Below are 12,696 nucleotides of genomic sequence, written 5' to 3' on the forward strand. Positions count from 1 at the left end.
TCTTCAGGCTTCGAAACCCTCTTTCTTTTGTTGTCCTTCCCCTATTTTGGAATCGAAGACTTGGTCCCTTCCCTAGGCGGGGCTGGCCTTATTTTGGAAATATCTCCGATGCCTACACAAGTAAATATGAATGAGTCGATGCCACCAATATATGAAAAGTATCAGAAACTTGGGAAGAGAATTTACCGTGATGTTTGGCCACCCACTTACCCCTTGATAATTCACACCATTTGCGCTCATCGTAGGAGGAGGTGGAAGCTAACTTTCAGACCCAGTCCTCAAGGTTGGGGACCGCGTGAGGAACCCAGGCAGTGGTTGCAGAAAGAGTAAAGGCATTATGATGTGTAAAAACTAATAATGATTAGATATTGGGAAGAAGAACTCCACTTACGGTTAAAGTTCCATCTCTCCGGGAACGGTATTTTGTCCCTGGGATAATATCTGAAGTCTTTACTCTGATGAATCGGCTCATCCAACTCGATCTTTAGCTTCATCGTTACTAGCAAAGAAGTCTTTCTTTGTTCAACGTTGCAGCTTGGTAAGCCCTCGAAACAGCTGGGGCCGATACAACCGAATCAGATGGTTGAGAGTGAATTCCAACCCCTCGGCCTTTTCGGAAAAGTAGCGCAACATGATCGCGATACGCTAAAAGGAGGGGTGAATATGGCCGAGGGTGACTTCGTATGCTTTGCAGAAGTCGATCACCACCGGATCGAGGGGACCTAGTATGAAGGGGTAAGTGTAAACACTTAATAACCCCTCTATGTGGGTAGTAATGCTTTCCTCGGGGCTCAGGATCTGAACCATGACCTCATCTCCCCAGCCACAGTCCTTCTTCATATCTTTTAGGTGCTTCTCCGATATCAAACTAAGATATCGAGATGCATGCTCGCATCGGACTAGGACATCGGGGGGATTTTCAATGCTAAAGTCCTTCTTAATCACACAAGGTCCGGGGGTGATTTTTTCAAGAGTCAGCGGCGCCACTGGTTTGGCCGTCTAGGAGGTAGAAGAAGATGATGCTTTATCTTTTTTTGGGGACTGTTTTGGAAGTTTTAGCCATAATTTTAAGCTAAAGAATACAGACTGTATCGGAAGGTGGTGTTTTCACAAGAACCTATCATTTTTCGATGCTTAAAGAGGTGGTGGAAATAGACGATTAGAGAAAGAGATGAAGAAGGGAAAGATGTAATGAAAGAGAAAAGTTCTTTACTCAAAGGAATAGCCTCATATTTAGAAAAGGACAACGACGGTTTGGCAGCGCTAATGGACAACCAGTACCGGCATGCATTCAATATTTTGGGGAAGTGGACCGACAGGACGTTTCAGTCACTTCGAGTGCCTATGCACGGAAATGACGTCATCACTAAGGACTCTGAAAAAACGAGTATCAAGTCATTTCTTATCATCTTACTCTAAAAAATGTGGGGACTATCAGTATACGGTCGAGATTGTATGACTTCGATCTATATACTCGAGAGGTCCTTCCTAAGATCGAGTTTGGGCGAGGTCGAGTTCGAACCCGATGGGCCAGACTCGAGATCGAAGATAGAATGCAAGGATCGGAGATAGGAGTACGAGGAGTACCGAAGCTGAGTATGCTCGACCCCGAAATAGTAACATTATGGATTTGTAACAGAATGAGCTAGATTCCTGCCACATCCCCAAGATTGTGGCACAAATACCGTAATAGGATTGTACAATTATGTACTAGGTGGTTAGACAACTGCACCAAGAATATTCCTTACTGTAAATAGAAATATAACTTATTTAAGGGTTTGCCCTAATATATAATGGGGACCCCAATCATTTGTAACATCATCTAATCATTGAGCAAAGAATATACTCTCTACTTTTTCACCTCTATTCATCAAAATTGTCCTTAGCTCTACTGCTCCTACTTACTTTACTTGTCTTGCTTTATTGTTCTTATTATCCTAAATCCACCTCGAGGTCACTAAGCTCGAGGTCACTACTGCTGAGTAACGCTGGTTTAATTCTCTTGTTCCTTTTATTTCTACTTCATATTTCTTGACTATCAATTGGTATTGAACTAAATCATATTTCTTTTAAACCACTAATCAAATTTAATTGTTACTCTTATTTTTTAGGTAAACAAACACCTTTGAGTGTCCCAAACAAATAAAGTTGCAATTGACTAGAAAGCCTAATTGCATATCAACATGATCGTTTTTCTTAGTCATACGTTAGGCCAAAACATAAAAATAAGATTTTTTGAACCGGAAGATTCTTCTTTAATAGTAATATTTGTACAAACTTATCATAGTGCTTAACCTTTTAATATTAATTTCCTACATTAGGGGTAAAGCGCTCCCAGCAAAGGCGACTCCATATCCAGGGCTCGAACTCGAGACCTCTGGTTAGTCGGGTCCCAATGTGGGTACCAGATACTGGGTGAGAAATAAAAAAAAAATTAATTTCCAAATATCTTACTGGTACTATCTTTTAAAAGAAACCACTTAATATATTTAGTAACTATTTGAACAATATTACTTTAATTATCATTTTGGTTAAGTAATTTTATAGGTGGTGTGAGAATATGTAAGAGAATTGTCTTGTATACTTTTATAATAGGATTTGTGTGGCATGAGCAGTTACTTACTTTTTGTAGGTGCATGTCAAATAAGATGTGGTTTGCATTGAACAATAAGATGTTACTATTTGCTTCCTTAAAATGAATAATATTTTTATTATGTATAAGAAGATAGTTCCTCGAGTTTTGATTGAATTACGCTTGCCTTCTCTCATTTATATAAAATTGAAAGAGATAAATATTCATGCATAATAAAAAATAAGCATCAACTAAATAATTAATCCGATAGATTACTTAAGCAACAACACGATTTAGCTGTTATTGCTGATGAAGAAGATATTTCAAAGCTTACTGTGTTGTACATAAATATGATAGTATGGGTCAGCTAGTAAGTTTTAGTTTTTCTTCATTTTTTTCTGTCGTATCCTAGCTTCTATTGTTTTCTCTAATTATCTCTATGTGTCACTATTAGTGACTTTGATCTATTGTTTTGTCCATTTCACTTATTAGTTAGTCTTAAATTAATTTTCTGCTAAAACACTTTGCTTTAGTTTATTAGCTCTTTGAATAAATATATCAACTGGATTGTTTTTGAATCTTCATGACACTAATAGGTATTGTTGCACCTGATTTTATTTACCAAGAGAATTTAACATCATAATGATCAAACTTTTACATGAGTTACTAGAAAGAATGTAATAAATGTATCAAGTATCGACAACTTATAGATGTTGGACTTTACATCTTACTAGTGCTCATGGAATGTTTTTTTTTTGTCAAATATCAATTTTTATTTAACTAGTAATGAAATTTACAGCACCTCTAACTCCTTTGTACTAAAGAGTTAGACTCAAAATAACATCAAAATATTTATAAAAAAGACATTTATAATCTTAATAGTTCCTCTACTACACTAGACTTCATAGAGGAAAAATATTCACTCTTTCTAAGTACTTCTTTTGCCTTCTGCTGCCCTTTGATATGTAATTGAAGGACAATGTCTCGTATCTTCTTCTTCATATCAATCTCCTTTCATGGAATCTGCGCATGTTCCTTTCTATTCAAATATGGTATATTACTGCTCCAAACCGAAATGCCAGAATACTACCATAAGCTCGACTGTTTTTTATTCTTGCACTCAGCCATTTAACTTCCTCTTCCCATGAGGCAATTTGATGCTTCTTTCCTATCCAGTTAAGCAGAGTGTACCATATGCTCCTTGAGTATTGACATTCAAAGTACAAGTGAGCCATATTTTCATTCTTTCCATTCTTACATAAAACACGTCCAAGATCAACCTATATGCCCCATGCTACTAGTCTATCCACAGTAGTAAGTCTATGATTTAGAGCTAACCATAGTATAAAATTGTGTCTAGGGATACTTGTACACAGTAGTAAGGATTTCTCCCAACCTTTGGATACTGAGGTCTTGATAGAGTGTACATCTTCTGTATACTGAACTGTCCCTTTCTGCAAAACTTGTTGATATTTGCAAAGGATTCAATATTTATGTACCAGTCTCTAACATCAAATACCTTCCTTACTAGCCAGCAAGCTTGGGTAGGAATCTGTATAATATTTAAATCCTTCTTCTTTATGTACACTGACTGTATCCATTTGATCTAGAGAGCATCCTTCTTTGAATGTACTGCCCACATTAGCTTATACAGTGCTGCTTTGTTCCACCATTCAAAGTTTATAACATTTAAACCTCCAGTTGATACAGGCATACATATTCTGTCCCAGGAAATCAAAGCTCTCTTTGAAGGACTATAACTTCCTGTCCACAGAAAAGCTCTACAGATAGAGTTTACTAGTTGTATGATCTTCTTAGTTATCAAAAACACCAGTCCCTAATAGGTCTGCATTTCAAATAAGACACTTCTTATCAGTTGTAGTCTGCCACTGTATGATAGGAGTTTTGATGTCTAATACTTTATTCTGTTTGTAATCTTCTCCACTAATGGCATACATTGCTGAATATATAGCTTCCTTGAGGATAAAGGAACTCCCAAGTACTTGAATGGCAAGGATTCCAGCTTGAATTGATAGTCAGAGCATATCATTTCTTTAAACCTCTGGGTAACTCCAGCTACATAGATAGAGCTTTTATCTAAATTAGCCATGAGTTCTGTCACTTTTGAGACATGGTTGAACTTGTGTAGTAGTAGTTGGATAGAGATCCTGTCAGCCCTGCAACACATGATCAGATCATCCGCAAAACAGATATGGGTGTGATTCATTTTGGCACATCTTGAATGGAAATTGAAATTAGGAATGTCCTCGAGAGTCTTCAAAGTTCTGCTCAATACTCCATCACTAGGACAAATAAGTATGGGGACATAGGATCCCCTTGTCTCAATCTCTTTTTTGCTTGAAATCTTTTTGTGAGGCCACCATTAATCAGTATAAAATAGTTTGCATTAGTTACACATTCCATAATCCACTATAGCATCTTAGAAGATATCCCATACTCCAATAGTACCATTTGTAAGAATGACCATTCAACAGAATCAAAGGCCTTTCTTATATCCACTTTGATAATGCATCTAGGTGAAATCCCTTTTTTGCTATACCCTTTCATTAATTCATGAGCAATGATGACATTGTCTAGAATATTTCATCCTTCTATGAATGCTGATTGAGCTAGTCCAACAATGAAGTCCACCACTGTTTTTAGTCTTGAAGTGAGAATTCTGGCAATGAGTTTATAGATAGTGGTACAACATGCTATAGGCCGGAATTCTTTGACAAAAGAAGGACTAGCCACTTTTGGTACTAATGTAATAGTTGCACTGCATACACTCTTCAATAGATTTTCTGATTCAAAGAACTCATGGACTGCCTTTATCACCTCTTTTCCAACTATATTCCAATATTTCTTGAAGAATTCTACTGGAAATCCATCAATGCTAGGTGCTTTGTCACTTGGTAATTCCTTAAGCTCTTGTAGGATCTCAGTATCAGATACACTCTTGATCATGTTCAATTACTGCTCTCTATTCAAGCAAGGACCATTCCTAGCTATGTTTACATCAAGACAGGGTAATTTAGAAGCCCTTGTTCCTAGAAGACCTTCAAAGAAAGATGTGAACTCTTGCTCAAATAATAAAGGACCAGTTAGTTTTTGTCCAAGCTCATTACATATAGTAGAGATTCTGTTTCTAGCTTGCCTTGCCTTCAAATGTCGATGAAAAAACTTTGTGTTTGAGTCTCCTGTTGCAATCCACACTGCCCTAAACTTCTGCCTGTAGACATTCTCTTGTATACCTTGGCATTTTTCTACTTGTATCAGTAGTTCTTTCTCCTCCAAAATCAAAGTATTGTTGAATAGATCATTGTCTATCTTCTTTTGAATTTCTTGTAAGTGATCTTTAAGCATTTCACCTTTTTGTCTACTGAATTATAAACTCTATTCATTCCTTTTGCCCTGCTCCCCAGTCTCTGCAGCTTTTGCCAAACTGAATACATAGTGTATCCAGTTATATTTTGATCCCACACCTCTTGTACTAGCTTGTTGAATTCATCTTCCTGCAAAAGCACATTAAGAAGCCTAAATGGCTTTTATAAGTGGTTTCTAATTATCTCAGTACATAATACTATGGGTGAATGATTAGAGACCCCATAGTTCTCATATACTGCCATTATATAACCTTACTACATGAACCAATAAGAGTTTTTCAATGCCCAATCAATATTACTGTGTATTCTATCAGTACCATCTCTTTTGTTGCACCAAGACCACTGACATCATTTTCTGTTCAACGATCCCAGACCAGTATCATCAACACAAGTTTGAAAATCAACCACTTCACTCTGGTGAACTTGATTACCATTAATTCTGTCATTAACAAATAACATAGTATTGAAGTCTCCTAGGATCAACCAGGCCTCCACAATAGTGCTATTTATTTGTCTAATTTGACTCCATATTTCCTGTCTCTCTGTAACAGTATTATAATCATATACAAAAGTAAGCCAACACTTAAAAGTTGAATTCCTATCCTTGATTTTACAGTGCACCAATTGAGTTCCAGCTTGAATTATACTAACATCTATTTGCTGATCCTTCCACAGTATCCATATTCTCCCATTTGGAGCATGTAAATAGTTTGAGAATACTTCTCTTTTTTCATTCCATCATTTCACTTTGGTCTCAAGGCACCGTAATGCTGTAATTTTATTCTTAAGCAGAAAAGTCTTAAGTTCAATCTACTTATAGGGCTTTTTAAGCCCTCTAATATTCCATGAACTAATAATCATGGGGGGTGAACCAAAAGTACTGCTAGTTCTTTTGATACCAAATAACATCCTCCCTTTCCTGAATTCTCAGGGCATTGAATCTGTTTTTATGTAGTATAGCTTCAATAGTCTCATCAGTCATACCCTTTCTCATTGAGCTTTTCTCCTTGGAAGTTGGAACTGTTTTCCTTTTGACTTAGCTATCTGAAAATCATTGTCCTTCTGCTCTATTTCTGTACTGATGACTGGTGGAGAAATTGGTTCTTCTTTGCTGGCCTCAACTCTAACCTCTTGAGTCTGTGCTTCCCCAAATGTCTTTGGCTTAGCAATCCATTTAGTGGTTACTCTTTTTCCCCTTTTTTTGGTCCACCTATATGTCCTTAGGCATCAGGTACTAGGTACTTTTTCATCTTTATTTGACCATTATAGTTCCATGTGTCATGACCTATTGTGAGACAGTCTTGACAGAAGGAAGGATGTGAGTCATAACTCAATTTTTGCTCCCTTGTTTTTCCTTCGGCAGTTTCTATCAGCACTATCCCAGGTAATGCTTGGGACACATCTATCTCAATCAACATACGAGCATAGGATATTCTAGCCTCCTGTGATGTTAGTTTATCAATACAAATAGGGTTCCCAATCGAGCTTGCAATTCTCCCCAAATTCTCCACTGTCCAGTACTGTATAGGTAACCCAGAGAAGTTGACCCATACTGGAACATTTTTTGAGGATTCCTTAAACATTTGGAAATCCGGTTCCCATTCTTTCAAAATCATTATTTCTTATTGAAAGTGTATGTGTCACGACCCAAACCGAAGAGCCGCGACGGGCACCCGATGACTTACCTAACCGAGTACCAATGTAACATATCTTTCTTATCATACCATCATTGGTAAATGTGCCAGAAAGGCCGTCATAATATAACCAGAATAAAACATAAGGGAATACTTGACATAAGACGACCCAACATGTAATACAAACTTATGCATGTGACATGTGGTCCTATAAGACCAAAATGAACACTCGTACACTGAACATAGGCCGACAAGATCATACAATCTTTCATATACATGACATCTATCTACAAGCCTCTAAGAGTACATACACATCATAAAGGTCAGGACAAGACCTCGTCATACTAATCAATACATGTCCAAATCATACTAACCAAATAGGCAACTCCGGAGCAAGTGGAGTGCACCAACACCTTCCGCTGAGCTAATAACCTACTAAGAGGAATGTCAACCTGTCTATCGGGACCTGCAGGAATGAAACATAGCATCCCCAGGCAAAAATGATGTCAGTATAGATAAAGTACCAAGTATGTAAGGCAGGAAATCATAAACAAGAACAATAATGTAAATGTGACATAGAAGAGATACAACCTGTAACATCTAAGTGCTTCTAGGGGATACTGACATGAAATGCATAATATATATATATATATACATAAACTTTTAAAAACATACGCCTTTGTGGTCATCATCATCATCATATCATATCCGGACTCAAAGAGGACTCAGTAAAAACATACCCGGCCATCATAAGGCTCAGTAGAATCGTACCCGGCCATGTGGAGCTCGATAAACCCAACTGATCAGTGGTTGCGCAATAGGTACCATATCAGGCGGACTATAGCGTGGCTCGGTAGAGCAAAAAATAGATACTATATATAATGCATGTTGGACTCATGGAATCACGTTCTAAACCTTTCAAAGTGATGCAAGCTCGTTGCACCTTCGATTAACATTATGTACATCCATACCATCAATATGAACCTCAGTAGGATTTAAGGATCATACATACTTGCTTAGAATAACTTTATAAGGAAAGAACAACATGACAACCTTAGTTGCTAGGAGTAGATCCATTATAAAATAGCGTATCATTTATATTCATTCCATTTAGATCATTGCAAAATAAATAAGAAAGTGCGTTAACATACCTTTGAAATCTTCTATTCAATCTTCAAGCAAGCTTAATATGATCTTCTTACATCTACAATGAGTAAACCGACTTCGACGTCATCATATAAGCGTTGTAACTCTCATATTTGGAAACCAATATTCTACAAGAAAATAGACAGCACCTCCCCTATTTGTACTACATCCCATATGTTACCAAAAGTAACCAAACAACTCAAACAACAAGAATATAATTCACAATAAGCTCTCTAATATGTTCAACAACTATTTTGAGTGGCAAGCTCGATTTACGATTAACAAAATATGGTTTGAATCCAATTCCTTTTCCATGAATATGCCTACAATATATATAACATCATACCTATACTTACCATATCATTTTCAACCCAAAACATCATAAGCATAATCTTCAAATATAGTCCACACATCTAGCACCTTAACCTTTATCGTCAACATCTTACATTTCATGTTATCTTCTTCAATCCACTGAATTAGCACATAGATAAGCTTAACAACAACAGCCACAACATAATAAAACTATTTACAATAATTTTCAACCACAACACGCTATATATATAGCCTCAATTCAGCCCATAAAAAAGATAACGATTCCTTATGCCATGTTAATTACTATCTTGTAGATTTTCAATCAAAAAACTCAACCAACACATGATTTACCTTAAAAACAACCAAGAACATTATTTACTTATCTTAGGCACTAGATACAACTTGAAATACCCAGCTGGTATAGCTCACAACAACCCTCAATCACACCACAACACTATAGGAGTTGTATTCTCTTCTTGAATCAACTTTTGTGTTCATGTTAGTGTGTAAACACTTGTATTTCGCCTTGAAACTCTAATATACATGAAGGATGTACTGATTCATAGCTTAATAATAAAGAACAAAACAAAATTTGAGGTGACATATCTTTGAAGAACCCTTCAAAATAGCCACAAAGATGAAGAACTACGATCTAGCAAGCACCACATGATTTATAGCATTGGATTCATATTTTTATCTTAGGTTTTCACACTAGAATCATTGAGGGACCCCTGGAGAGAATTTAGGAGGGTTTAGGAACTGTTTTGGATGAGAAAAATGAGTTAAAACGACCTATAAATGACTTAAATAACTGAAGTTTAAACTGATTTTGTGGGTCCCATCGGAGCTGCTTGTGCAGTCTCGCAAAAATGCGAATATCTCTCTAGTCCGATGTCATATTGATGAACGGTTTAATGCATTAGAACCTAGACTCGTATATCTTCAATTTGATATATATATCATCCCTCGATTCCAAATATATTGGGAGAAAGGTGCATCTACATTTGACCTAAATTTCAGCACATTATGAATGCAACTTGTGATGACCTTTGCCAACTTTTGTTTCACAACTCGCTTGACTTAATAACATAACACCCGACTGTCATACGAATAAAATAACTCATAACTTAACCTCCGCATCATGTTAATCACCCTAGTCTTACCCTAAAAGTATATGTTATAACATTCCAAACTTGTCGACTTTCGACGAAACTTATTTTCTTTAATTCTTTAGCGTCTAAGCTTCCAACCCTTTTGATACTTGTTATTCATGATCTTAAAGATTTGTAACCTCCAAGATAATATAATGAACTTACGTTATGTACTTTCAAAAATGATCTCATTTTCGAGCTTACATCAATTGGCTTACGATGTACTTTCACGTACGAAAACATGGGATGTAACAGTATGGTCCATTTTGAAGAACCAAATCTCTATCCTCATCAGACTCAAATTTGAAAATAAAGTATCCTTCATCATGAAGTAGTACCCGTGGAGTTGAAACAAACTGCTAAACTCCATACACAAATTTCAGCATCTCTTTGAATTGAGGAGATCCACCTATAACATAGCCAATAAGCTAGTCCTCCATCTCCTATTATGTTCTTCCACTTCTATATGGTTTAATCTAACATTTTTCCTTCCATACTTAGCAATAGGGGGTAATTGTTCAATTTCAAACCCTTCTCTATAGATCGATTACCTTGAACCACAACAACTAGAGTTGGTTTTGAAGTCCCTATGCCAGACGAGAAGGTCAATTTCCTTGCTGTCGTCGCCATGTCCGTGTCATTTAGTGCTGGATCTGCAGGAGTCTTTGTTATCGGAGCTGCCTGTGCTTGAATTGTCACCAGCTCCTCCGATTCCTTCATCTGTTGTCCATGCAGAACAGTTGGTGCACTACCCATGACTTCATCCAATGGAACAGTTGCACCAAGTCTAAAGCTTGGTGAATCCCCGTTTATGGTGTAACTAACCTTGTATCTTCATCTTCTACCTTATCTTCCTCGTCTTCACTCGTTACCTTAGCTATGGAGTTCTTCTTCCTCTGTCTCACCATCCCTACCAGCCCAATTAGCAGACCTTGCTTAACATGCGCCGAGAGAGAATTCGATTGTATATTTGTTATTTAGAATTCATTCAGAGCAAACACAATTGTTCTACACATGGGATGTTGTCTATGGCTTTTATACATATGAAGTTCTAAGTTAGGGATTTATATTTTCTTTTATTGGTAGATTTAAATATTTTTTTTCCATTGTTAGAGCTATAATGAGCCTTTAGATACTGCATTCCTGTTAGTGTATAGTTTTAGGTACAGAAATATATATCTATCAAGTCCTTAGTTTCATACGAAAGATAAAGCTTGTAGTGATAGTATGACCAATTCAATTTTAGATCAACTTTTAATTTTGGGGTAATAATTAATGGTTACCTTTTTAATATTGCAAAACTGTTCAAACTTTATCTCAAATAGTAGAATAATACTGTACATAGTAATAAATTAAGTGAATAAATATTTATTAATGTTTTACTTTTTGCATTAAGGTTTGAGGTTGACATAACTTTAATTTTTTTTTTAAATGAGAATAAGTTTGAATGATTTTAATGTCAAAATAGTTAATTGAAGTATCATGCTTTATGCATATGGAGAGAGCAGCTTTGAGCTACTGATTTCAATTCTTTGAATTCTCTATCTCTCTAATATCGATGTGTTGCTAACAAATTAGTGTTATATAGATGAATTATTGCTTACTCGGTCTTTAATTTTACTTTTAATCAGGTGTTATGGAGTTTCAAAATTAATTTGCATATGGTGGTCTTTCCTAAACCTTGTGCCTTCTCATGTTTGTGTGAAAGTGTGTTGGATCCTATTACCTGTGAGTATCCTTTTAATTTTGCAGGTCTGCCAGTCTGGAGAAAATATATCTTGCTCATTTTGATGTATTGTGGTCGATTCAATAAGCTAATTCATATGATTTTTTCTTGTGTTTGCAAAGAAATTGAAACATTTTTTCTTCAGAAAGAATAAGATCCTAGTGTTATTTAGTTAATTGTGATAAAATTATTAGACTTGTTTGTGAATGTTTCAGCAAGATTGAATTTTTAGTGTTTCTCATTGTGAAGTTTCTCATTTGACTGATCTTTCTATATTATAAAGTTGCGACTTTTTTCTTATGATACTTGCCCTCCGTAGTTAATATCATCATATGCAATTTATACTCCTTGGGTCGAACTTATTTGAATATTATTTGAATGGCAGTCCTTAGCTATATGCATATCTTTTGTGTCACAACCCAAATTGCAACTAGTCGTGATGACACTTAACCGGACCTGCTAGGTAAGCCAAATATAATCAACACAACTCAAAATAAGTAATTAGAGATAATGGATAAAATAAATGAACTTTCTATACAAATCCTAAGGACTGATAGTACAAATCATGAGCTTCTAAGATATATAATTTACAAAAGCTGGTACGATTTAATACATCATCTGCTTGAAGTTCACATAAACAAATTAGCAAAACCTAAAGCTCCCAAGGACAAGTGGCAGCCATAATTGGAATGCAGGTACATCTTCTGTCACAGCCCAATTATCCATATAGGCCGTGATGGCGCCTAATGTTGCCGCTAGGTAAGCTAAC

The sequence above is a fragment of the Nicotiana sylvestris genome, chromosome 10 (genome assembly GCF_000393655.2).
Source record: "Nicotiana sylvestris chromosome 10, ASM39365v2, whole genome shotgun sequence".
NCBI classification, from domain to species: Eukaryota; Viridiplantae; Streptophyta; class Magnoliopsida; order Solanales; family Solanaceae; genus Nicotiana; species Nicotiana sylvestris.